Source organism: Manihot esculenta, chromosome 12, assembly GCF_001659605.2.
Source record: "Manihot esculenta cultivar AM560-2 chromosome 12, M.esculenta_v8, whole genome shotgun sequence".
Taxonomy (NCBI): domain Eukaryota; kingdom Viridiplantae; phylum Streptophyta; class Magnoliopsida; order Malpighiales; family Euphorbiaceae; genus Manihot; species Manihot esculenta.
Window position 1 is genome coordinate 26,524,376 of NC_035172.2, and position 24,607 is coordinate 26,548,982.

The following is a 24,607-nucleotide window of genomic DNA, read 5'->3' on the forward strand; positions in this document are numbered from 1 at the left end:
AAATGAGTCAAATGGCCACTTCAATGAGTAAATTTGAATCACAAGGAAAGCTACCCTCCCAAACTGAGATAAATTCAAAACAGAATGCTAGTGCCATCACATTGAGGAGTGGAAAAGAGCTTCAAGACAGCAGGCCTGAGAAAATGCAAAAACAGGTCACTGAAGAGAATCTACCAGAAAGTGATCAGGGCAGTCGATCTGCCCAAATCATAGACCCAATCGATAGGCAGACTGAATTGCCCAACAGTGGTGATTTGCCCAAATCCTCAGAGAAGACAGAAGGCGATTTGCCCAAATCAACGATCCATACAGAATCCAGCTCCAAACAGAAGAAGACAGAACAGCAACCAGAAGAAAAATTCAAGGTACCACCTCCCTTTCCAAAAAGGTTTGCAAAATCTCAAAAGGAAAAAGAAGAAAAAGAAATACTTGAAACCTTTCGCAAAGTGGAGATCAATATGCCTTTGCTTGATGCTGTCAAACAAATACCAAGGGACACCAGCCAGGAGGATGAGGAAAACAAGAAAAATTTGAAAGAAATGGAAGAGACAGCATGCTGCACAGACTGGTCCAGAGGCGATATGCCCAAATCACTTGTACAGGCAGAATTCAATTTGCCCAAATCAACAGTGCAGACAGATTTTGATTTGCCCAAATCATCAGTGCAAGCATAATTCAATTTGCCTAAGTTCAATACCAGATTGCAGCCACCTTTTATGGAGAAATATGAATTGGAGTTCAAAGTGCTGCCCAATCACCTCAAAAATTCAAACATAGAGGCTAGAAGCACACCTCACTTCAAAGAGGAAAAACTAATCATGTTACTTCATGAGTACATGAAAGAAATAGGATGGATTATAACCAAAACGAAAGGTGTGCTGCACTTCTTACTTAATTCTGTTGGAATCCTTTTCCCTCCCCCTATTACTTGAGCCTTGATCAAGTCAGAAAAGTCCAGCCTGCGACTTTAAACTAGGGCGCTACTGGGAGGCAACCCAGCAGAGGCGATTTGCGCAAATCGATGGAAAAATCAGCAGAACTTAACTACAGCACAGGTGATTTGGCCAAGTGATTTGCCCAAATCATTGTCCAAATCAACAAAACCTCCAACAGCTGATCAATCTGCAGAATCTCGTCTCAGCAGAATAGAAGATAGAATGCAACACATGGAGCACCTGCTGCAACTGCTGGTGGACACTCTTCTGCCCACAGATCATGACGGACAGTGATTTGGCCGAGTGATTTGCCCAAATCACTGCCCAAATCACCCACAGGCCAGGAAGTCCCTTTTCCTCTTATTTTTCATTTACATGTTTTACATTGAGGACAATGTTTAGGCTAGGTGTGGGGTACTGGGGAATATTTTTGCACTGTTTGCACTATCTTTTGCTATCTTTTTGCCTCTTGTTGTATTTTTTTTTCTACCCTTTTACACACACCAATTTTTTTTTTCTTTTCTCACACATTTCTTTTTCACTTCTACACATATGCACACACACACATATTTTGTTTTAGCCTTTACTCTACTCAGCATAGATAACAAAGTTAAGAAAGTCTCCTATCTCATGACCCCATTAAATTTTCCAACCCTTTAAACCTAAATTGAACCATTTATAGTGTGTTACCTTTACTTAGGGAGTTCTTTCTCTTGAATTGAATCTTTAAATCTGTTGTGGCCAATAGGAAAGGAAAATAAAAATACATGCAATAAAAAGTTAGTGTAACTCTCTATGAGCTGGTTTGCCCAAATTGTTATGAGAAGGAAAAAGAAAAAGAAAAACTCAGCAATTCAAAAAGCACAAAACACAACCTGTTTCGATGGTCTAAAACTATGAACAGAGTTAGTAGCCACTTGGAAAAGTAACAAACTGAGTAACCGGGGGTGGGTATCACCAATATGCACTTTCGCGTAAAAAGGTTGGTGACTTTTTCAGGCAAGAATAAAAAGTGCTGCTGAAAAAAAAAAGCTTTAAAAGGGGAGCAAGTCACTCTTAGGGGATGCATTAAGCCTAATATGAAAAAAATAAAGCATGATCAAATAAAAAATTTCTTTTGGCCATGGTAAGTGAAGGGAAACAAGGAAAGATGAGATAACCTCGGTACATGTACTCTACACTGTGGTGTTTCAACTTAGGAGTCTAGGGGGGCTGATTAAGTAGTACTTAGGCTCTAAAGAAAAAGGAGCTTGATTTACTAAGTTATTTGTTGCTTTAGGACAAGCAAAAAGCTCGGTGTGGGGGTATTTGATCAAACATAATTTAGCCACATTTTTACTATCTTTATTACTGCTTAATTACACATTTTCCAGCTTAATTTATGGTTTTTGTCATGTTTTTACAGAAAAGGAAGAAAATGTAAAGTTGGAGAAAAAGTGCTGGAAAAGTGATTGGGTCAAAGTGATTTGGCCAAATCACTGCCCAAATCAAGTATAGGAAGCAGAGACAGGAAGCTGAGGCAGAAACCTGGAAGTCATGAATTCACAGAAACGATTTGGGCAAGTGATTTGCCCAAATCACTCGCCCAAATCACATTGACGCAGAGAGAGACAACAGAGCGGGAAAAAGGCAGAATTCAAAATTCAAAAGTATTGAAGTCCTATCCTACTTCAAACACTTCAAGATCAATCCTAAGACATCTCCAAGAGTCACTCCAAGAAAGACTTTCTCAAGAAGAAGAATTCATTCATAATTAAATACAAAAGCAAAGAAGGAATAAAAGATTCAAATTAGGATTCTAAATCCTAATTGGATTAGGACTCTTCACCTATAAAAGGAGGCAGCCCCAAATCAGCAAAAGACCATCAGATCTTCTTCCACCTTTGGAAATCTGCAGAATTCAGCAGGAAGCCTGCGGCAGTCCCTTCTTGTCTTCCTTTCTTCTTTCTTTTGTGTATTTTGCCCACCATGAGTGGCTAATTTCATTCTTTTCTAGTTGAAGTTGAGGGAATTCAGATTTGTGATGAATTGGGAGATTTAAAACTCCATTGTTAAACTCTTATTTGCTTTCAATATTTATGCAACTTGATCCTTTTTATAATTGTTACTTTGCTTTTAGAATCAATAAGGGTCCATTGCTTTTAAATTGCTTGAGTAATAAATTGTTTGAATGATTTAAGTCTATAATTGTTTATATTATTTGAACACAAATATAATCAGTTGCATGATCTAGACTTGACCACGAGGTTGGCAATGATAGAATTGGGTTTCTCTAAGTCTTAATGCAGTCAACAGTTGTTCGATGCTAAATGCCCCAAGGACGTTCCTTAGCAACTTGTTGATTAGTGTTTGATTGGCGAACGTTTCCTAATCAAACTAGAACTAAGGATGAATTTGGTTGTGAGAAGCGTCTTCCACAACCAAAACTAATTTATTGAAATAAAATAGGAGTCTTAAATAGTCAATGATCAATTCTGAACAAGCTGAATTAAACTCATATTTCAACTAGAATCTCTTTCCCACTGAAATTCTCATTTATTTAAATTATTACTTTCTCTTGCTTTCTAGATTTAATTCATCAAAACAAAACCCCCCTCTTTTATTTATTTGTCATTTATTTGCCTTAGTCATTATTAGGAAAATCTTTGGTGTCAATTCCCTGTGGTTCGACCCTATTGCCACTATCTGCAAGTTAATTGTTGATTGTTTAATAGGTTTATTTTTTACGGCTTCGACAACCGCTATAAAAAATTGGAGCCGTTGCCGGGGATTTGATCTAACTAACGTATTTTCCTTTTATGACCAGGGCTAATCGTAAAGAAGCTCTTCTTTACAATCCAGAAATTGAACGCACTGCCAAGACCATAAAGAAGCAAGCAAACTTGAGGAACCAAGCCTCCAAACCATCTTCATCAGCAACAACAACAAATCTGATATCTGCCATATAATCTGTTGCACCTGCTGCAGAATTTGCTTAACCTGCTACTACACCTGCTGCTATATTTGCTGCACAAATCATTGTTGTATCTGCTACAGAAATCGCTGCTGTACCTACTGAATAAGTTGCTGAACCAATTGTTGAAATTGCTGTACATGCTGCACTTGTTGAATCTGTTGCTGCACAAGCTGCTGCACTCAAAACCAGCCCTTAAAACTGCACCAGAACCAGCCCAAAAACCAGAAATTTTTGCTAAAAAAATTCCAGAACCAGCCCTTAAAACAGTAGCTGAACGAGCTGCTATAAAGACAGCCACTACAACACCTGAAGAAGTAGAAAATGCAACAGCTACTGCTCTTGAACCAGCTGCTATCCTTACTGAATTTGAAGCTAAAAACGTTGAGGCAAGAGCTCCAATGACACAAGAAAGAACTCTTCGCGAACTAGCAACACCTTTTGATGATCAAGCACTATGGTGCATCACTTACCCACCTTTGGCAGCCCCTTTTGAGCTCAAAACCGGATTAATTCATCTCCTTCCAAAATTCAGAGGTCTGAAAAATGAAGATCCATACAAGCACCTTAAAAAATTTCACATTGTGTGTTCAACAATGAGGCCTCAAGGTATTTCCGAAGAGCATGTTAAATTAAGAATTTTTCCCTTTTCTCTTGATGATTTTGCCAAAGATTGGTTGTTCTATTTACCACATAGATCCATCACTTCATGGGATGGGATGGTGAGAGTCCTAACTTAACCTAAATATAAGTAGCTAAAAATAAAATTGAGTACATCTTGGTAAATGAGAGTTATCTGTTTGTTTCTCGGATTTGAAACTGAACTCTGTTCATCAAGTATGTTATGCCCATAACATAGTCCATAACACAGTTCATCTAGGAATTAGAGTTTAAGTATGACTTTGCTTCTCATCCTTCTATGAATTTGATTGTACCCACGTTTGATTTCAGAATATAGAGTTTAAATTAGATTTTTCTCTTATTATTTTCCAATCCTTGTTTAACCTATCAAGATATCAAAATTCAAACAAATCAACCTGTTTTAAATAAAATCAAATTCAATAGCTAAACATTTTAGAACATTAAAACTACAAAACGTGCATATTATCAAAAGCATTCAAATAATCTTGCAAAGAATCACTCAGTTTCAAATTTCTTAACTCAGCTAATGGGTTATCAAAGGCATGACTTCCAATTTTAGCTCCCAACTGTCTCACATAAGCATCCCAATCTACATAAGCTGTAGCTCCTTGTGTCCTGATATAGTCTACCCTTCAAATGCATAGCTGCTATTTTCACTCTATTTTTAGGAGCAATCTTCCCTACTTCAAAAAAAATATTTACTCCTCAACAACCAACCCTCCAATCCTTCTCCATTAATCTTTGGAAATTCTAACTTTGTGCTATTTCCCCAAGGGTTCTCCCCATCTTTGTTACTTTCAACTTGAGTCTGCTGTCCACCATTTTACTGTTCAGCAGTATGAGACCCTTCTCCTTGATGCTCTACTCTAGGGTTGCTAATGATTAACTCTTTCAGCTGGTTAACCATCTCTTACAACCTTAATTCTATCCTCGCTTCCTGTCTCTTCTCAGATTCTGAAATCAAGTTTGCCATTTCTTTCCTCCATTCCTGTGACCTGGTTCCTTCAGCTGTTTTCGAGAATTGTTGCTCTGATACTAATTAACAAGACACAAATAAATCACACCAATTTTAGGAAAGCACAGAGTAGAAAATGAAGCTCTCTTGTGCAGATTCTATTGATGGTATTCTAAATAATGCCAAATTACAAAAATTAGCTTCCTATAACATCTCTCACCAGAATCAAAGTAGAATCACTCATTTTGAGGTAACAGCTGTATCACAAACTAGTACATATGCCAGCTAATACAAGTCCTTACACATGAGAATTGTAACTAAAATGGAAAACTAATTACATCAATACTCACCATTTCACTAATAACATCCTATTTTATTTAAAGCTTAAATAAACTACTTCGCATCAGTACAGTTAGGTTCAATTCTTGTAACATCCATTATTTTTTTAATTTCAGTACAATTCGATATAAATTTTTTAATTCTAGTATAATTCGATATAAATTTTTGGTTCGATTCTGTTTGAGATCTAAAAACCGTATACAACCCTAATTCTAATGAAAGGGACTTTTATTTATTTATTTTTAGAAAAAAAAATAGATCTTCATTACATATAAAAAGGCTTTAGATATAGAATACATTAGATTACATGCAAGGGTGGGTGCAAGTAGGAACAAGTGCGCCAAGGACCCCTCTGAAACTTTTTAAACCATCTAAGGATATTTAGATAATTTTATTTTAACTCTAAATAAATAAAAGAAAAATTACTATTCAGTTTTAAATTTAAAAAAAAATAAAATTAATTCATCCCTATTTAAAAATTATACAATTAAAACTTTGTTATATTTTGTAGAACCAAATTCTTTAATATTTTATCAGAAAATTCATTATTCTAGATCGAAGACTTATATTATTCAGTTCATATAATTTTAATAATGAGCCTCCATTAATATTTATGTTAATATTAACACTTTATGAATGCTTAATCAGAATCATTAATGTTAATAGTTTAAGTTATTTATGCTTTATATAGTTTTTATGTCTTTTTTGGAATATGCTAATTTTATATATTCTTATTTATTTTAGATTTTTTTCTCTTTTTATTTGGAGCTAATTTACATTGATTATACAAGATAATATTTTTAGATTAAATATGGTGCAACAAATAATTTAACTGATATACATGGAAATATTTTCATTATAATTACTGATATTTTTAATTCTTATGCTACATGCAACAATAAAATTTAAAAATATGTGACAACATTTTAAATTGTATAAATAATTAGGTTCAAAGTAAATTTTATATTGAGCTCATATTACATGGACGTAAAAGTGTGGGAAATAAAAATTTATATCGATTGAACTTTTTGTTGCAATTGCATGAGATTATAAATTTATAATTTCCAATTACAAAAGTATCATCATGGCAATTACCTTTAAGATACCTTTGCAATTGAAGTTTTAGGGAACAAGAATGCATACTTTCTTAAAAATTCAATTGTGACTGATTTTTTTTATCGCATAAAATTTTTAGCGGCGAAATCTATTATGATAAGATATATAATAGAGTATTTTCTATCACTATTTTTTAGAAAGGAATTTACCTAAACAACCATAATTTTCTTAATTAAAACGTTATTTTATGCATAACAATTCTAAATATATATTTATATTCTTATATTATTTAAAATTAATTTGTCAAACACTTAAACTAAAATCATAAATTATTGAATATATAAAAAAATAAAAATTATAAAAATTAAATACAAATTAAATATGTTTATCAAAAAGGTTATCAGTTGTGCTTTATATTTTATAAAATAATAAAATTAGTCTCAATAAAATAAGAATAACTTTATTATTTTATTAAAATTTATTTAAAAATTTAAAAAATAATTAATAAAATTTAGAGGATAATCAACCACTAATAAAATTATTTCTAACTTTTTTGATAAAAATATAATTAACTTATACTTAATTGACACGCTTTTCAGAGTTTAGTTTCTTAATAGCTTTTAATTTTAGTTTAGGTCCGGTCAAATTTAATTTGGTTATGAGTTTAATCAAGTCAATTTCAATCTAGTTCACGGTTACTCATTCACATGAAAATTTCTTAAAAAATAAAATTATATTTTATATTTTATAATTTTTGTTATTTTATTTTTCATATGTATTAAGAAATGATAATTATTTTATTTAAATAATAAATTATTTTATTAAGTTTTCATTATATCTATCATTTAATATAAAATGGGAGCATTAAGTTTTATTGAAACAATAAAATTATTATTAATAATATATAATTTAAATTAAATACTAAGAGATCATTTGAATTCTCTGAGAAAAATTATACTAAAAATAAGATAAATTTAAATAGAATTATAATAACAATTTATATATTAATTATAATAAAAGACAGTAAATATAGAAAGGTGAATAAAATTATAAAATAGAAAAATATAAATTTATAGAAAGACTTAACCGATAATCATTGAATAATTTATTTAAGGTGAAATTTTTAAGTGGATTCGATTTGCTATTAACTTAAAAGGTATAAAAGTAGATTCATGTATGAAAAAATCCATTTATTTGTATATTAGTCTATAGTGAACCAGATTTAGGTAAGTATTTCTCTTATTTAAAATACTATATTATTGAATAATATGTTTTGATACTCTTTATATGTAAGGGTTGACAAATTTAGTTATTGAATTAGTAGTTTAGTGTGGAGAGATAATTCATCACCCTAAATCACTGTTTGGAACGATGGAAAATAAGGGATGAAAGAAAATATTTTTCTTCCATCACATGTTTACACGTGACGAAAAATTAGAAATGAAAGAAAATTAGGAGGAAAATAACTAATACAAAATATTCACTTTGACGAAAATAGTAAAAAAATTTAAAAGACTAATATGACTCTATATTTAATTGCAAATTTATTTTTGAAAATATAAAAATAAAATGGTAATTTTACAATCGATACAATACTTTTCCTATTTATTTTCCCTCATTATATTTCTCTTCCCCCAAATTTTTTAATAAAACATCAAATATTATAGATTCCTTTCTCCAATCTAAATGAAGTGCAAGCAATTAGGGATAATGTTCTATATTTTCTTAGCTAATGTGTGGATTGTTTAAAATATTTCTTTTAATATCTAATCAACTTTTCTAGTTTATTCTTAATCTCCAATCAATATTACTTAATTTTTAATATACAATCATTTATTAATTAATAATTAATTTGTATTATTCAAAAAGGATTTAGGTTTATATTTTGGAGAAACAAGTATGACCAATTCATTCAGCTTTAAAAAAATATATATCATTGATTAATAGTCCGTCACACATATATTCAAACGTTGTTTAGTATAAGAGTTGACAAAAAATTTATTAAAAACTGATACTAAATTCCAGAAATTTTAATTTTTAAAAGTAACCCAAACTTAAGAATTTGATTTCAAATTTCTCAATTTTTTTAATTATCCAAACACAAGATTGCATTGAAAGCTCGTTATAATTAAAATTTCACGATAAATTCTGAAGCAGATTCGGTATATTATGGACTAAAAATTATTAAAATAGAGTTTATATATATATTTTTTTTTTATGGAGAAATCCTGATACAAGTAAGAAAATGATATGATACTTCAAAATTTTAAAACAGAAAACTTCAAATTATGACAAATTAAATTACCATCATATAATTCAAAATTTACGAGATTATAACTATATTTGGAAAGTATGAGAGAATAAGGAAACAAACTATACTCTTCTCAACACATGTGGATGCGCAATACAATTTCAGATCGCGTAATGCATACCAAATTGCACTTAACCCAATTTTGTTATTTAAATATTTTAGTATTTTATAAGATTTATTTTAAAATAATTTAACCTATATTAAAAACCAAATTCGTCCAACCCATTTAATAAGGAGATTTCTCTATGACAATTTAAGAAAAAGATTTTTAATGTAATCTAAATTTAACTATTTGACTAGATATCATTTCTATATTATAATTACACCTTCTTACACTACAATTAGGATTTAAAGGCTTTAAAAACACTCTTAAGGTGGCAGCCATAATCAGCCAATGAAAAAAAGATGATGTTATGAACAAAATTGGTTCTTCTCTATTATTTAACAACTTATCAAAATTTAACTTTGTGACATTCTAATATGAATCTCCTCCATACTTAGTTAATTTATCAATAATTTCTTGTGGCATTCTTGGAGCTGAAATCGCTTGATTATCTATGTTTCTAATCATATTGATTAGTTAGGGATATAGTAGATTAACTTTCGATTGATTATCTATATTTCTAATTATATTGGATAGTTAATGGTATAGTAGAGCAATTTTCGTTCCATTATCTTTATTTTTAATCACATTGATTAGTTAGAGGTGTGGAAGAATAACCTTTTAGAAAATACTTTTATCTTATTCTTTGTCAAATTGTGTGACTAGATTTTTTATTACGAGTTTATTCTAAATCCTGCATGAGATCCACTCATTTGTGCTGTAGAGGTACTTGGTCCACAATGGATTGAGTTCATGCAAGTATTTTCGAAATATAAAAGAATAAGTCCAACAAAAAACAACAAACTAAGTTTAAAACTAAGAATCTTACATAAGCCACAAGAACAATGAGACTTTTAAACACTAAACCGTCTACACTGACAATCAACTAGTAATGGACACTGATAGGTCGAAATAGCAAGAACTCCTTTGTATTTCTAGCAAAATGAAACAGGACACCAAAATCATACTAGCAAGCACAAGCTCAGTCTTAGACTCTAAAATGCTCAAAATTAGCAACAAAAAAAACCAAAAAAAATCAAAAGAAAAATGGATAGTCTCCAGAGAATTTCAAAAGTCTCAACATTGTCAACAACAAAAGGGAAGAAACCGACTCATGACAATTCCATTTTAATATAGCTATAAAGGGGCCGATTTTAAGACATACCGCCTCCGACACCTCTTTCACCATTCTTCAAAGGCTCAACTAATATCAACCAGAGCAAAAATACATGAAATCTGCAACACAAAGACTTAAATCCATTCAAAACTTTAACTAATTAATCATTAAATATTTAAATTCACACATAACTGTACATTAACTATGAACAAAGAAGTTATTGAGGTCAAATCAACCTCTCTGCTAAATAAAAAAATAGATGTCCTCCGACGTTCTTTTCCTTTCTAAATTTCTCAATTAAACCTATGATCTTCGAATTTGAAATTAAACAATGAAAATGATGGAAACTATTGCTTACTCCATCAATAAGAGTTTTGCCGGCTAACACTATTCACCAGTCACTACTACTCGAATTGCCATATTCTAAGGTCATATGGAGCTAGAGCACTCACATCACACTTATATATCTGGGCTGGATACCAAAATCATCTACTCTCGCTATAAATATACTTTAGAACTCTTTTTTGAAGTTTTCACGCTTTTTATTTACATATGTTTAGTTATTTTTTAAAATTTTTATTTTATTTATTTACCAAATTATTGTTTCATTTAGCTAAATAATATTTTAATCCAAAGTTTTCTATACATAAGGAAGAAATTTATAAACACGTCTCTTGATAAAATAAAAATAAAGAAGAAGCTAAAAATAAATAAATTGATCTTTTAGTAAAATAAAAATAAAGGAGACGGATCAATAATGCACTGGATCGTGATAAAAATTTTCAATTTTAAGTATTTAAATGGAGAATTTTCATATACGCTAAAATATATATATTTTCAAATTTATCACTACTCTAGTTGAATGTATACATATGAGTGTAAATAAAAATTAATATCCATACATTTATTAATGACAATATGGCATGTTTTCCTCTAACAAAAATATGATGTGATTTTACTGAAAAATGATGATGTGGCATGGGATTTATTTTGATGAAAATTCTTAAATATATAAGAGCATGAATTATACTATTCGAAAGTAAATGAAATTTTTTTTATATTCACAGACTTAGTTTAGTGGTAAATATATCTGAGAAAATATGAGAGATCACATATTCTACTCTCCAATCCCCAATCTCTATTTAAAAAAAAAAGGAAAGTCAAGAAATTTTTAATTTTATAATAAGATTTGATGACCGCTGGATTTCTCCACCCCGGTTTGGGGCCAAACCCATGATATCAGCCCATTACTTAGAGGCCCTCAAGTCTCCCTTATGATCCAGGCCCAGTGCGCCAGCCCGCTCAGCCTTGAGCCCGAGCTCTATTCCGACTCCACCATCAGGCCGGCCCAGCCTTTATGGCCCGGCGATCAGATCCTCTCTAGACCCAGCTCTAATCCCATCTTTCAACCTAGCCCAGAGGAAGGAAGGCGACCAGCCCACTCACCTGGTGGGCCCATCCACACGCGCATCTGAGAGAATCGGAGGCCATTGCAATAGGGATCTGATTTCCTTATACGTCCATATCAGCGTGGCAGGGACAGGTGGCCCAATGATAGACAATTTGTTATACGTCACTAGCGGACAAAAGGAAACAGATAAAGGGGAGAAATGCTCTCCTCTAGGTCCAAGCTTTTTCTGTTTTACAGAACCCATTATAAAACCCTATTTTCTGGATCTCAGATCATCAAGTGGCGCCGTCTGTGGGAATGAAGGAGATCTTTTCATCGCCGGAGTTCCACTCTTACAATACCCACTAAGATCCACAATGGCTAACCACAACGAAAACAACGTCATTCCAAATGACCTGAGCTCTGCCCAAAAGGGGCAGCAGTTCTCCTTTTCCAGTCCTACAACTCCAAACAACCAAACACCAATCCCTTCCAACCCCTCGCCAAGCTTGGCAAGGAATGCTTCCGCCGCTACCTTGTCCAACCAGGACCTCCAAACCATCGCCCTCCAACTACAAAACACCGCCCACTGGCTGGGGCAGATAATGCAGCATCGGGGCCATAGCACCCCAGCAAACGTATTTCCAGTGGTAGAAGAGCCCCAGACCAATGAACCTTAACCTACTCCCAACCATCCCCAAACAGTTAGCCCCGAAACCGGAGAATGGGGGAGAAGAGCCGGGGAAGAGGAAGAACTGGAGGCCAGGGTTCATGGAAGGAGGGTGAGAGAGATGATTGAGAATGATGAGGCCAACAGTTATTCTACCGGAGCAACCGGGTGGACGAGAAGTGAAATGGAAGAGGAGGAGTACCACCTGGAGAAGACACCCAGGCAGGAGGAGGAAAGTGTAGACCAAAAGTTGCAAAAAATGAGAGAGCAACTCTTGGCCGAGTTGGGAACGAGGGATCAGAACTAGACTCTCCTGCCCACCTCTTCACCCTTCTCGAAGTGGGTGCAGCAGGAGACTGTTCCCAAGAAGTTTATGATGCCGCCTATGGCCGCGTACGACGGAGCTGGGAACCCCCGAGAGCACGTCTTGAACTATAAGACCTTCATGGAGCTGCAGACTTTGTCAGATGCCTTGATGTGCAAGGTATTCCCTACGATGCTCTCAGGGCCAGCACGAGCGTGGTTAAACAGCCTTGAAGCCGGAAGTATCAGCAGTTTTGGAGATCTGGCCACTCATTTCATCAGCCGGTTTATCACTGGGGTACCCGCAGATAGAAAGACGAGCTACCTGGAGACGATCAGGCAAAAGAGAGATGAATCGCTCAGGGAGTACGTCACCCGTTTCAATACGGAGGCCCTGCAGATTCTCGAGCTCGATGAGGGAAGGGCGGTGGAAGCCATGCAGAAGGGGAAGACCTCTGCCGAGTTCTTTGGCTCATTGAGCAGGAAGCCTCCAACCTCACTGGCCGAGCTGATGAAGCGGGCTGAAAAATACATAAGGCAAGATGACGCTTTAGTGATAAGCAGGTTCGCCAGAGGAGCGACAGATAAGGAGAAAGCACCAGAGGAAGGGAGGTCGGAGAAGCACGAGAAAAAGCATGGTAAGAAGCCTAAGCCTTCCAGACAACCCTGGGAGCGAAGGGACCAAAGATCTCTCCCTCCTCGGGTCTCAGAACAGAGGTCACTCCCCTCGTGGGTTCCAGAGAAACCGACCCCTCTCAATGCCTCTAAAGCCGAAGTGCTGATGGCCATCCAAGATAAGGAGTTCCTCCAATGGCCCAGGCCGATGAAAACGGAAGCAAACCAACGAGATCCTAATAAATATTATTAGTATCATCGCATGCACGGCCAGGACACCAATAACTGCTTCCAGTTGATTGCTGAGATTGAGAGGCTGATAAAGAGGGGACACCTCACGAACTTTATAAAGAAACCGGAAGAACAGAGGCCTCAGCCGAACCCAGCAGGGCAGACACCCAGGAGAATGGGAGCAGGGCCAGTGAATGACAGGTCCAGTGGAATCATCAACATGATCGTTGGAGGAACAAAAGGTTGAACAAGCTGGAGAGGTACTTCCCTTAGAATATTTGTGAAAAGAAATTCTTGTACTATGAAAACATGAAATAACACCATCTTATAATAATGCAATGATTATCTCTATTATTGTGAGTATTAACTCTCTCAGGAAAAGAAAAGAACAGATGTCAGAAGACCTCCTTGAGACATAGAGACCTCCTGGAGGTAGAAGACCAGGATCCCGTAAGATCTCCTGGGGTAAAAACGGCTAGGATCCCGTAAGATCTCCTGGAGCAAAAACAACCAGGATCCCGTAAGATCTCCTGGAGCAAAAACGGCCAGGAGATCTGGAGCAAAAACGGCCAGGATCCCGTAAGATCTCTTGGAGCAAAAACGGCCAGGATCCCGTAAGATCTCCTGGAGCAAAAACAACCAGGATCCCGTAAGATCTCCTGGAGCAAAAACGGCCAGGATCCCGTAAGATCTCTTGGAGCAAAAACGGCCAGGATCCCGTAAGATCTCCTGGAGCAAAAACAGCCAGGATCTCGTCAGATCTCCTGGAGCAAAAACGGCCAGGAGATCTAGAGCAAAAACGGCCAGGATCTCGTAAGATCTCTTGGAGCAAAAACGGCCGGCGGGATCTCCAAGATCTCCCCGGAGCAAAAATGGCCAGGATCCCTGAAACACAGCCCGTATAAGGCTCGAAATTAAGTATTGACTTCATAGTGAGAGAGGACGAAATTCTGAACTCCTGAGCCCGTCACACAGATAGTGCAAAAGCCTAAGCAAAGAATAAAAATCCGAGCTCCTTAATCCGCTGAATGGACGGACTCACGACAAAAGCAAGAGACCCTGCCCACAGCTCGGATTAACTCACAGAAAACAAACACTTAGCAAAAATAACCTTGAAAAAAAAAAAGAAAAGAAAAAAGAGACTGAACTCCCCGTCCTAGTGGAGCATACAGCCCAAACCGCACCTACTAGCAAACGGTCACTTCAAGAGGGACCAGATGTCCGAGCTCATAACTAGAAAGAGAGGTAAAATGGTCTAAGATGGAGCCGCGCGGTTACAAATAAAGTCTAGGAATTTACCCCCTCACCACTCATGTAATAAATGCTGAGGAAGTAAAGGGGCAACCCGAAGAGGAATCCAATGGTGTGAGCAGATGAGACCCTGGCTTCAGTCCTTATCAAGTCAGAACTAAAAGCAAAAAGGCCAGCCCTGCTCATCACCTTTAAAGGTACATGATCATACTTATTGTTATTAAACAAAGACTGTATGCCCGAGCTCATAGTAAAGAAGTAATAAGAGATAAATAGGGATGTCTTTACAAGAATCATAAAAACTCGTAGGTCGAGAGTTCAGCCCACTGTTAAAAATAGAGCTCGCGAGTACGGCTAGTCCAGCTCAGAAACGGGTACGGCTAGTCCAGCTCGGAAAGTGCATACGGGTAAGAATGTCTTAGTGAAATAGATAAATTTATAAGTCAAAAGTTCAGTCAATTGATAGAATTTCAATTCTGGCGGGCTTGAAGGCAAAAAGGAAAGACAGTACAGTGGGTTCCTTAGAAAATTTACGAAGCACATAGTTTAAGTGTTTCATTTTGATAAGTAGAGGTAAGAACTGCTCAAACATAAATGAAAAGCAAAAAAGAATTCAAATAAACAAAAATAAAATTTCATTAAAGGAGAAGGGAAATTCACAATCTAATCATCTAAGATTATTGGAGGAAAGATTGTCCTCAAAGGACTAACATTTCTAGGTATCTCACTATCTACATTGCTATTCTCTACACTAGCATCTGCATTATTGCTTGAGGGAGGTCTGACATCCTCTTGCTCAGACCTCCCATCACCCGTATAAGGTACAATCTCCAGCCCCGGAGGCCCGATATCTTCGGCAGCCCTTGCATCCCCTTCTCCTAGCTCAGTGTCCTTATCAGAGGGCCCAGCTGAAGTGTGAGAAGTTTCTTTAGGCAAGGGCAGGTCATTCTCTCCGTAGAGAACGTCTTCGCCATCAGAGTCCACCTCAGTAGCTCGAAGCTTCGCTAACAGAGTGGAAGGAGCCTGTCTGGCCTCCCTCAAACCTCGGTTGAAGCCGGAGACGAACATGCAGAAGCCTTTATTCCATATGGCCATTTTCATCTCATTAGAAGCTTTATATTCCGCAAGTCGCCTCTCGCAGGCCTCAGCTACCTCGGCTTTTAGCTCCAAAGAATTCTTGTAATCCTGGAGATAAGCTTCACCGGCCTACTGGATCTCCTTCTTCAGCTCGGGGGACTCCTTATACTCCCTTAGACGCTTCTCGACCTCCAGCTGGACCCTATCCTCAGCCAATTTGACCTCTTCGAGCAGGGCTGAGCACCTCGTCTCCAGGGATTTGACTTTTTGGCAGAGTTGCTGATTCTGAAGTTTGGACTCCTCTACTGCCAAAGTCAAGCCTTTAACACTATCAGCTTGCTTGCTCAGCTCCTGCTTCAGGACCATAACCCGAGCTACGGCTTCACTCTTTTGAGCCAGCACAACATCAAATTTTACCTTCAGCTGCTCATGTTGGCGCTGGACCTCCTCCTTCTGACTCACGGCCTCGTCCCTCTCATGCAGAGCATCCACTGTGCAGGACAGCTGCTTCAGAACTTCCTCACAATGAACCTCCGCTGCAGCTGCCCTCTCGTCAGATTCCTTGAGAACCTTCCGGGCGTAAGACAACTCCGCTTCCAGGGACTGGGCATGCTTTTGCGCCTCAGCTGTCTCCCCCTCAGCCTTATTACGGGTCTCCAAGGCCGTGTGCAAATCAAACTGAAGGGACCTGTAGTCATCCTGGATAGCGGCGAGATTGCCCCGAGCATCGCTGGTCGCAGATAAGTTCTCCTCAAGGCGCGCCTCTTCTATACGGCGGTCCACAGATTCCCTGAGAGCGCGATCCCGGGCATCCATCTCCATGAATATGCCTGTGACCTAGTAGAAGGGAAGACGAATAAAACCAAAAGGTGAGGAAAGGCAGAAACAAATTAGAAACAGAAAAGGAACAAGCGTGACTCACCATCAGGAGCAGCTCCCTAGCAGTATTCCCGAGGTCCTCTCTGGACCGAGCTCGGAAGGCCACCTGCTCTTGAGTAGAGCTAGCCAGGAGGCCAGAAAGAGCCAGCAGGCGAGGATCCGAAGCTGCCGTGATCCCACCAAAAATCCGTTCTCGAATAATCTCAGCGACCACGATTGCCGGGGACTGGTGGGTGATGTCCTCCGCATTCAAGATGTCATTGTTAGAAGCAGACAGCAGGGGCACCACCGAGTCCTTCTTCTTCTCGAGTGGGGGCAAAGCAGGGTCCGGGCGTCTGGGAGCTCGAAACTTCTTAGGAGCGGGGGCAGGAGCATCAAAGTGGAGAGGACGCTTGCTCGCCATCCTCCCAGAAACCTCTTCAGGGACACCTGAGGACTCCTTTTGGGGAAGACCATCCTCAGCCGTCTTAGTCTCGGCAGCCTTCGCGAGGGTATCCCTAATAACTAGAGCATCCTCACCAGCGGCCTCCCCTACATCCTCATCCACAAGGATGACCCTCACTTCGCCTCTAGGAGCCATCTCTTCAGTTACGGGGGTCTCAATTCTCCCCTAAGGGGCCTCCCCGGAAGGCAAAGTTAAGTCCACTCTCTCAAGCTCGGCGCCCGCGGATGACCTGGCGGCATCCGTTGGAGGCAAGGTTGAGTCCGCTCTCACCAGCTCGGCGCCCACGGATGACATAGTGGTGTCTTTTGGAGCTTTCTTCGCTCCTTCAGCGGAAGTTCGTTGGGATCGGGAAGCTCGAGGGGGATGATTAGCCAAGCTCGACCTGCTGCTGGGGGACTTGGCAGACCTGGCTCCCCGCGTACTCGGTTTGGGAGCTCGGGAGGAGGGTGGAGCAAGAGGCTTACTAACCGTCCTGGTAGAAATAGTCCTAGCCACCTCCTGGGTAGCCTCTTTCACCGATTGCCCAACCCGGAGAGTGTCCAGAGCCGCATTCATGCTTTCGCGAAACAATATAAGGTTCTTCGGGGGCTTGATCTGGTCCATCTTCACGTTGGAAGCTGTAAAAGTCCAAAGTCAATACAAAGTAAGATAACCCGCCACGCATATCACAAAGGCAGAAAGACACAGCTAAGTATAGTAAAGTACTCGCGTCTCTAATATCACGAAGATTAGACACAAACATACATTTCTCGACGTCATACTTCCTTTCAACATAAGTCAGTCGAAGAAACCCGACCTGCTCGGTAAGGCTGAGCTGGGGCAGGTCATTGCAGTTCAGTGAAACATCCTCCCAGGAGAGTTCTAGGTCCCAGATGAGCCCAGACTCCTTCTTGAGCTCCACTACTGCAAAGCCCTCCATCCAGCCCTTTATTGAGTCTTTATGATCCGAAAAGATTGAAAGTCCCCCCTGAGGGGAAAAATAATAAAAACCCTGGATTGCTCTGACTAATCGGAAGAAAGAAACAAACAAATGCACCGTGGGTGTGAACCCCCATCTCAGACATACAGATTCAAAGGAGGACATGAACATAATGGAATTGGGAACTAGCATCCGAGGGTTTATCCTGAAGTACCGGAAGACCTTGGTAAAGAAAGGAGAAAAGGAGAAGGTTAAGCCAAACTCCCTTTATTTAGCGAAAAAGACCAGGCTAAGATCCTTTTGGGGATCGATTAGGTCGGAGGGAGGAGGATTAGGAAGAACGATCCTCTCGTTCGGGTGGGGGGCCCGAATACGAAAGAGAAGGGTATCTAAATATGCCCTAGAGAAGAAACTTTTTAGGGCAGACGGAGTGACATTAGACTCTACTCTAAGAATGTCGGGAAGTTTTGGGCTATCCATGGAAGGACAAAGAGAAGAGCGTACCTTGAAAGTGGCTGGGGCAAAATGACGATGTAGACAAATCACGCAAAAAATAGAAGAGAGCAAAGATTTCGAGAAGACAGAAAGAATTTGAAATTTGAAACAGTGATGAGACGAGGAGATGTTCTGAATAGACTTGTACTTTAGGCTGCGCGGTCATTATTACTCTTGGTATTTACCCCCTCATCAGCCAGACAATAACTGACGAGAAGGTAAAGGGGCAATTGATGACCGCTGGATTTCTCCACCCCGGTCTGGGGCCAAGCCCATGATATCAGCCCATTACTTAGAGGCCCTCAAGTCTCCCTTATGATCCAGGCTCAGCGCGCCAGCCCGCTCAGCCTTGAGCCCGAGCTCTATTCCGACTCCACCATCAGGCCGGCCCAGCCTTTATGGCCCGGCGATCAGATCCTCTCTAGGCCCAGCTCTAATCCCATCTTTCAACCTAGCCTAGAGGAAGGAAGGCGACCAGCCCACTCGCCTGGTGGGCCCATCTGCACGCGCGTTTGAGAGAATCGGAGGCCGTTGCGCATGGAACAGAGATCTGATTTCCTTGTACGTCCATATCAGCGTGGCAGGAACAGGTGGCCTAATGATAGACAATTTGTTATACGTCACTAGCGGACAAAAGGAAACAGATAAATGGGAGAAATACTCTCCTCTCGGTCCAAGCTTTTTCCGTTTTACAGAACCCATTGTAAAACTCTATTTTCTGAATTTCAAATCATCAAAATTCATTATATTTTAAATAGGAACCATTATTATTATTATAGAATTGTCTTAAGAGTATTGGAAAAAAAATTAAATACTTATTGTAATTTATATTTATATTTAACACATTAAATTTTGGATGGTTAAATTAAATTTTTTTAATTTGCCATAATTATAGGAGGATTAAAATGAATTTGTATAGGTTAATGGTAAATTATAATATAGTTTTGAAGTTTTATATTTTAATAAAATATATAATATTTAATTTAAATTTTATATTAAAATTAAATTTATTTTATATTTATTATAAATAAATTTCTATTATAAAAAAATTACATATAAATAATATATATTAAAATATTTTAATAAATATTTATACTCAATATTAGAAATTATGTATATATTTTTTATATTTGAAAAACTTTATTTTGTATTAATAATATTTTAAATAAAACAAACTATTGTATGTTTTAAATTATAAAATTTTGTTTCTTTTTTATATTCTAAATTATTATTAATATCTATGATATGATATAAAAATAAAAATAAAGGGTGAATAATGAGATTAATAAAAAATAATATTATTATAATAAAAATATATTTTTAAAAATTATTTTATTATTCAAATAGAACTATAGAGATTTAATTTATATATATTTAATTTAGTCATTTTATCTATAATTGTACTAAATTAAAAAGATTTAATTTTATCATAAATATTTAAAATTTTTATTCAATACTCTTTACGTTAAATATTAGTTTTGTAGAGAAAAGGTACTTAACTTATATAATAATTATAATCCCTGTAAAAGTTGTTGATGAAAATAATGATAAATAAGTAAATGATATATTATTTAAAATCATATTGATGGATTTCACATTAAATTTAAATTAATGACATTTTATTAAACGAGTGTATATACACTTATATTTATATACATAAAAAAAATTGAAACTATTTCTTTCATTCCTTGAACAAAGAAACAAAAAAGGATAATGGTTGGTCTTGGGGACTTCCAAATAGTATATATAGAAAATTCTTCACTACATCAATATATATAAGTATCTAATTGATAAAAAAAAGTTCTCCACATATATTTTTTTTTAATTTACAATGATTTTAAATAAAATTAGAGTTATATATATATATATGAGTAAAGTTTGCTCCAGCATATATAGATTTTTGCAGCCAGTTTCTCATAGAGAAGAAAACTCGGTCTTTAAGTTTAAGAAAACCATTTTTCTTGCAATTAAAAGTATATTCATTAAAATGCAAGGTTACAGATAAACATAAATCCACAGATAATAAACATCTAAATAAAGAAAAAAAAAGCCTCTAAGACTTAAAATAATAAAATAGATAAATAAACCCACAACTTGACCCAGAAAATAATACACTGAAATGAAACATCCTTGAACATCGCCATCCACAGTCACAAAAAGGTTACTAGCACTTGAGACATAGAAAAATTGCTCCAAATCAAAAGTCGTCTGTAGAGAGTCCGCAAATGTGCACTCTTCAGTGTCTCCTTCTGCCTTTTGAAACTCATCTCTACAGCCAAACCACCTCCTTCTCTCGCAAGGATACATACACAGGAAGAGCATATCTGAGAATAACCTCCAATTTGCATAAAATAAAGAAGAAAATACATAAAGAAAACTGTAATTCCGAGACAAACACCTCATTGAAGAGCACAGTTATCAAAAAACACACCTAAAAAGAAAACTGTTTACATTTAATCCGATGATGGAAAAGATAAATGCACGAGCAGACTAGAAAGAGAAATCTCCCCTTACCCAAAAGGGCAGAAGAAAGCTAATGACAGCATCTAATCGAGGGTTTGTAATCCATAAAAATACTGAAGAAATTAAAAGAGTATTCCCTCTCTTTCCCAAAAAGATAGAGAAACTCACTTTGATTTTTAGTCCTTCGCCCATTAATTCTATTAAATCAATAAAATTTACCGTGCAACCTTTCACTCCTCTCTCTATGAAAAAAACCACAATGAAATTAGCCAAAACTGAGAGGTCTATCATGCTTAAATTTACAACTTTGCGCATGCAAAATTTTCATTATAGGAGGGCTCAAGTTTATTTTTCCCAATTTTCTTTTTCTAGTAAATGATTGCAAAATCTAGCTATTTGAGTATGAATGCTTCTGATCTAATATAGCTTGAAGGAGCACTAGACTTGTGGCTGTGTTCGTTTTACCCTGTAGATAGTTATGAGTAGCTCTAAAGTTTGGTTAATGAAAAAATTGTGACGCTACAACAATCTCTTAAGTAGCAACTGATTTTAAATTTGTTTGTAATTTTTAAATAAAAAAATAATATTATATTTATTAACAGATTTTAAAATTTATTTATAACGTGTTGGTAAATTGAGAGATAAAAAATTGATCATGAAATTATAAATAGATTTTAAATCCATTAATATCTGTGAATACAATTTAGTACCGATTAATCATCAATGGACTAAAATTCATTTACAAATTTAAAACGGAAATTTCAATATTTTCTATTTTAAAGACCTTTATTTTTCTGATTATTTATTGAGTATAAAATTTGCTAATAAGTTACGAGTTAAAAAAAGGTTGATCCTAGTGTCTATTTTATTTTATTAGTGTTGGAATGGATAATTGCTATCAGGATACTGAATTTGTAGGATGTTGATTACTCGTTGGTCCTTATTTTAAAATTATTCGATTAAAATATTTTTATATTTTATAAAATTAAAGTATTTTGTCTTTTTATGAAGATAAAAATAATCCATTTATTTTAATTTTAATTAGAAAACTAAATAATATGTATATCTATAATGACAAGAATTAAATATAATATATAATTAAAATTATAAAGATTGAATAAATATTCAAAATGGCAGTTTGATAATATGCATAATTATATAGTTTTAATATTTTAAAATATTTAGATATTGAGTTTGATTTCGTTTAACACAGATTGATTCGTTTAAATTTTATTATCTTGGTAGGATTAGCGAATAATAAGAGAAAAATCCAATTTGGATGCTATATCCTGAGATTAAACATGATTACAACCAAATTCATCGAAGGGTAAGGAACAGAGTCATACTTAAACTCTAATTTTCAGACCAAATGTGTTATGGACTACGTTATGGGCATAACATACTTGATGAACATAATCCACTTTCAAATCCGAGAAATAAATAGATAACTCTCATCTGCCAATATGTACTCGACTTTGATTTTAACTACTTATATTTAGGTTAAATTAGGACTCTTAGTACTATAAAAAGAGGTTAAATTAGGGCTCTTAGCACTATAAAAAGAGGACATTCTGATGTATCTGACATCTCATCTCATCTTTCATATCCCATTCTTAGCATGAATATGTGTGATTAAATTTCTTCTTTTCAGTTAAAGGATAATTAAAGTTTCAGTTCAATTGGTTATGAAATTTATATGATTCTACTATTTCTTCAATTATTTTTTATATTTATATTATTCCTCTACTTATTGCTTACTATTATTCTATTGGTTGTTGCATTAAGCCGCCATTGCTTAATTGATAGAATGATATATTGCTATTCAGATTAATTGAATCTGTAACTGTTTAGTTAAACTGAAATTAGTAGTAAATTAAGTTGGGTAGGGCCTTCCTAAGGAATAATATAATTTAACTTAAATAAATTGAGCGTCTCACGTTTGTAAGTTAGAACTAGGCTATTTTAATTCTTAATGAAATAATTGGATTAAATTCTAAGAGCATCTCCTGCGGTTGTCTAAGAGTTGGAGCTAATTAACAAGTGTGTCTTAACTAGTTTAAAATCTAAGAAACGATTGGATACCTGAAGTGTCTTCGATATCTATAACTGGTTTATCAATAATTAAATTGATATTATTTTATATCTAGATCAACCAACAAAGACTGAAACTAAAATTATTCATTTAATTGAATGTTTCTCATCTTGATTCTTCCTCTTAAATTTAATTACTCTTTCTTTGAATTGATTTTATTTATTTTTTTACATTTAAAACCTCCCTCCATTTTATTTTATTTTTATTTTTTGTTCATTCAATAGAATTAATTTACTTACCAGTCTCTGTGGGATTGACCCTACTTACCATTATCACAAATTTTATTTTAAAGTAGAAAATTATTTTTGGTGGTTTTGATACCCATCAAATTTTGGCGTCGTTGCCGGGGACTGGTTCTAAATTATTTTATTAATTCTTTTTGAATGACACGTTCTAATCTTGCAGGCAAACTCGAGTTCAATCTAGAAATTGAGAAAACCGCGAGAAAACTGAGAAAAAAAAGGCCAAACAGCGGAATAAAGATCTCTCATCGTCCAATAATCAGGTGCAACTCGCTATTGAGGAACAAGTCGCTATTGAAGCATAGGTTGCTGCTATTGAAGAGGAGATTGCGGTTTAAGAATAGGTTGTTGACTCGCGGTTGTCGAAGCCGGTCAAAAATAACCTTTTTAATTATCAACAATTTTACAATTGTAGATAGTGGCAAAAGGATCGAATCCACAGGGAATTGATACTTACTTATTTTTCTTGTCAAAACCAAGTAAATAAAAAGAAAATAATATAAAAAAGGGGGTTTTGAGATTGTTGAGTTAAACTAGAATTGAAAGCAAGCAAGTAAAGTAAAGAATAAAGTAAAGAGAAATCAATAAAGAGAAAAGCCTAGTAGAAGATTTGGGTCCACTCTAGTTGTTGGGATTGATCATTGACATAAAGATTCTTTTATTTGATTCAATAAATTAGTTATGGAGGTGGAAGACGCTTCTCACCAACCAAATCCCTCTTTAAGCATAAATCAATTAGGGAACGTCCTCTAATTAATCACTAATCAACAAGTTGTCAAGGAACGTCCTTGGGCCTTAGGCAACAAACAACTGTCAATTGCATTAAGAGATAGAGAGACCTAATTCTAGCTACCCAAACGCATGGTGATATTGCTAGATTATGCAATTTCCTTAGTTTTTACATCAAGTGTTCTTGTGTTTGAATAATTCCAGCAATTACGGACTAAAAACTATCCAAACTAACAAATTATTACCTTGCAATCAAGATTCAATGGGCCCTATTGATCTAAAATAACAAAGCAACAATGACTTTAAGCATGAAATTGCTAAATATTGATAAATAAAAGAAGGACATATAGGTTCAGGTCTTCCAATCCATAAACAACTAAAGTTTCACCTTATTC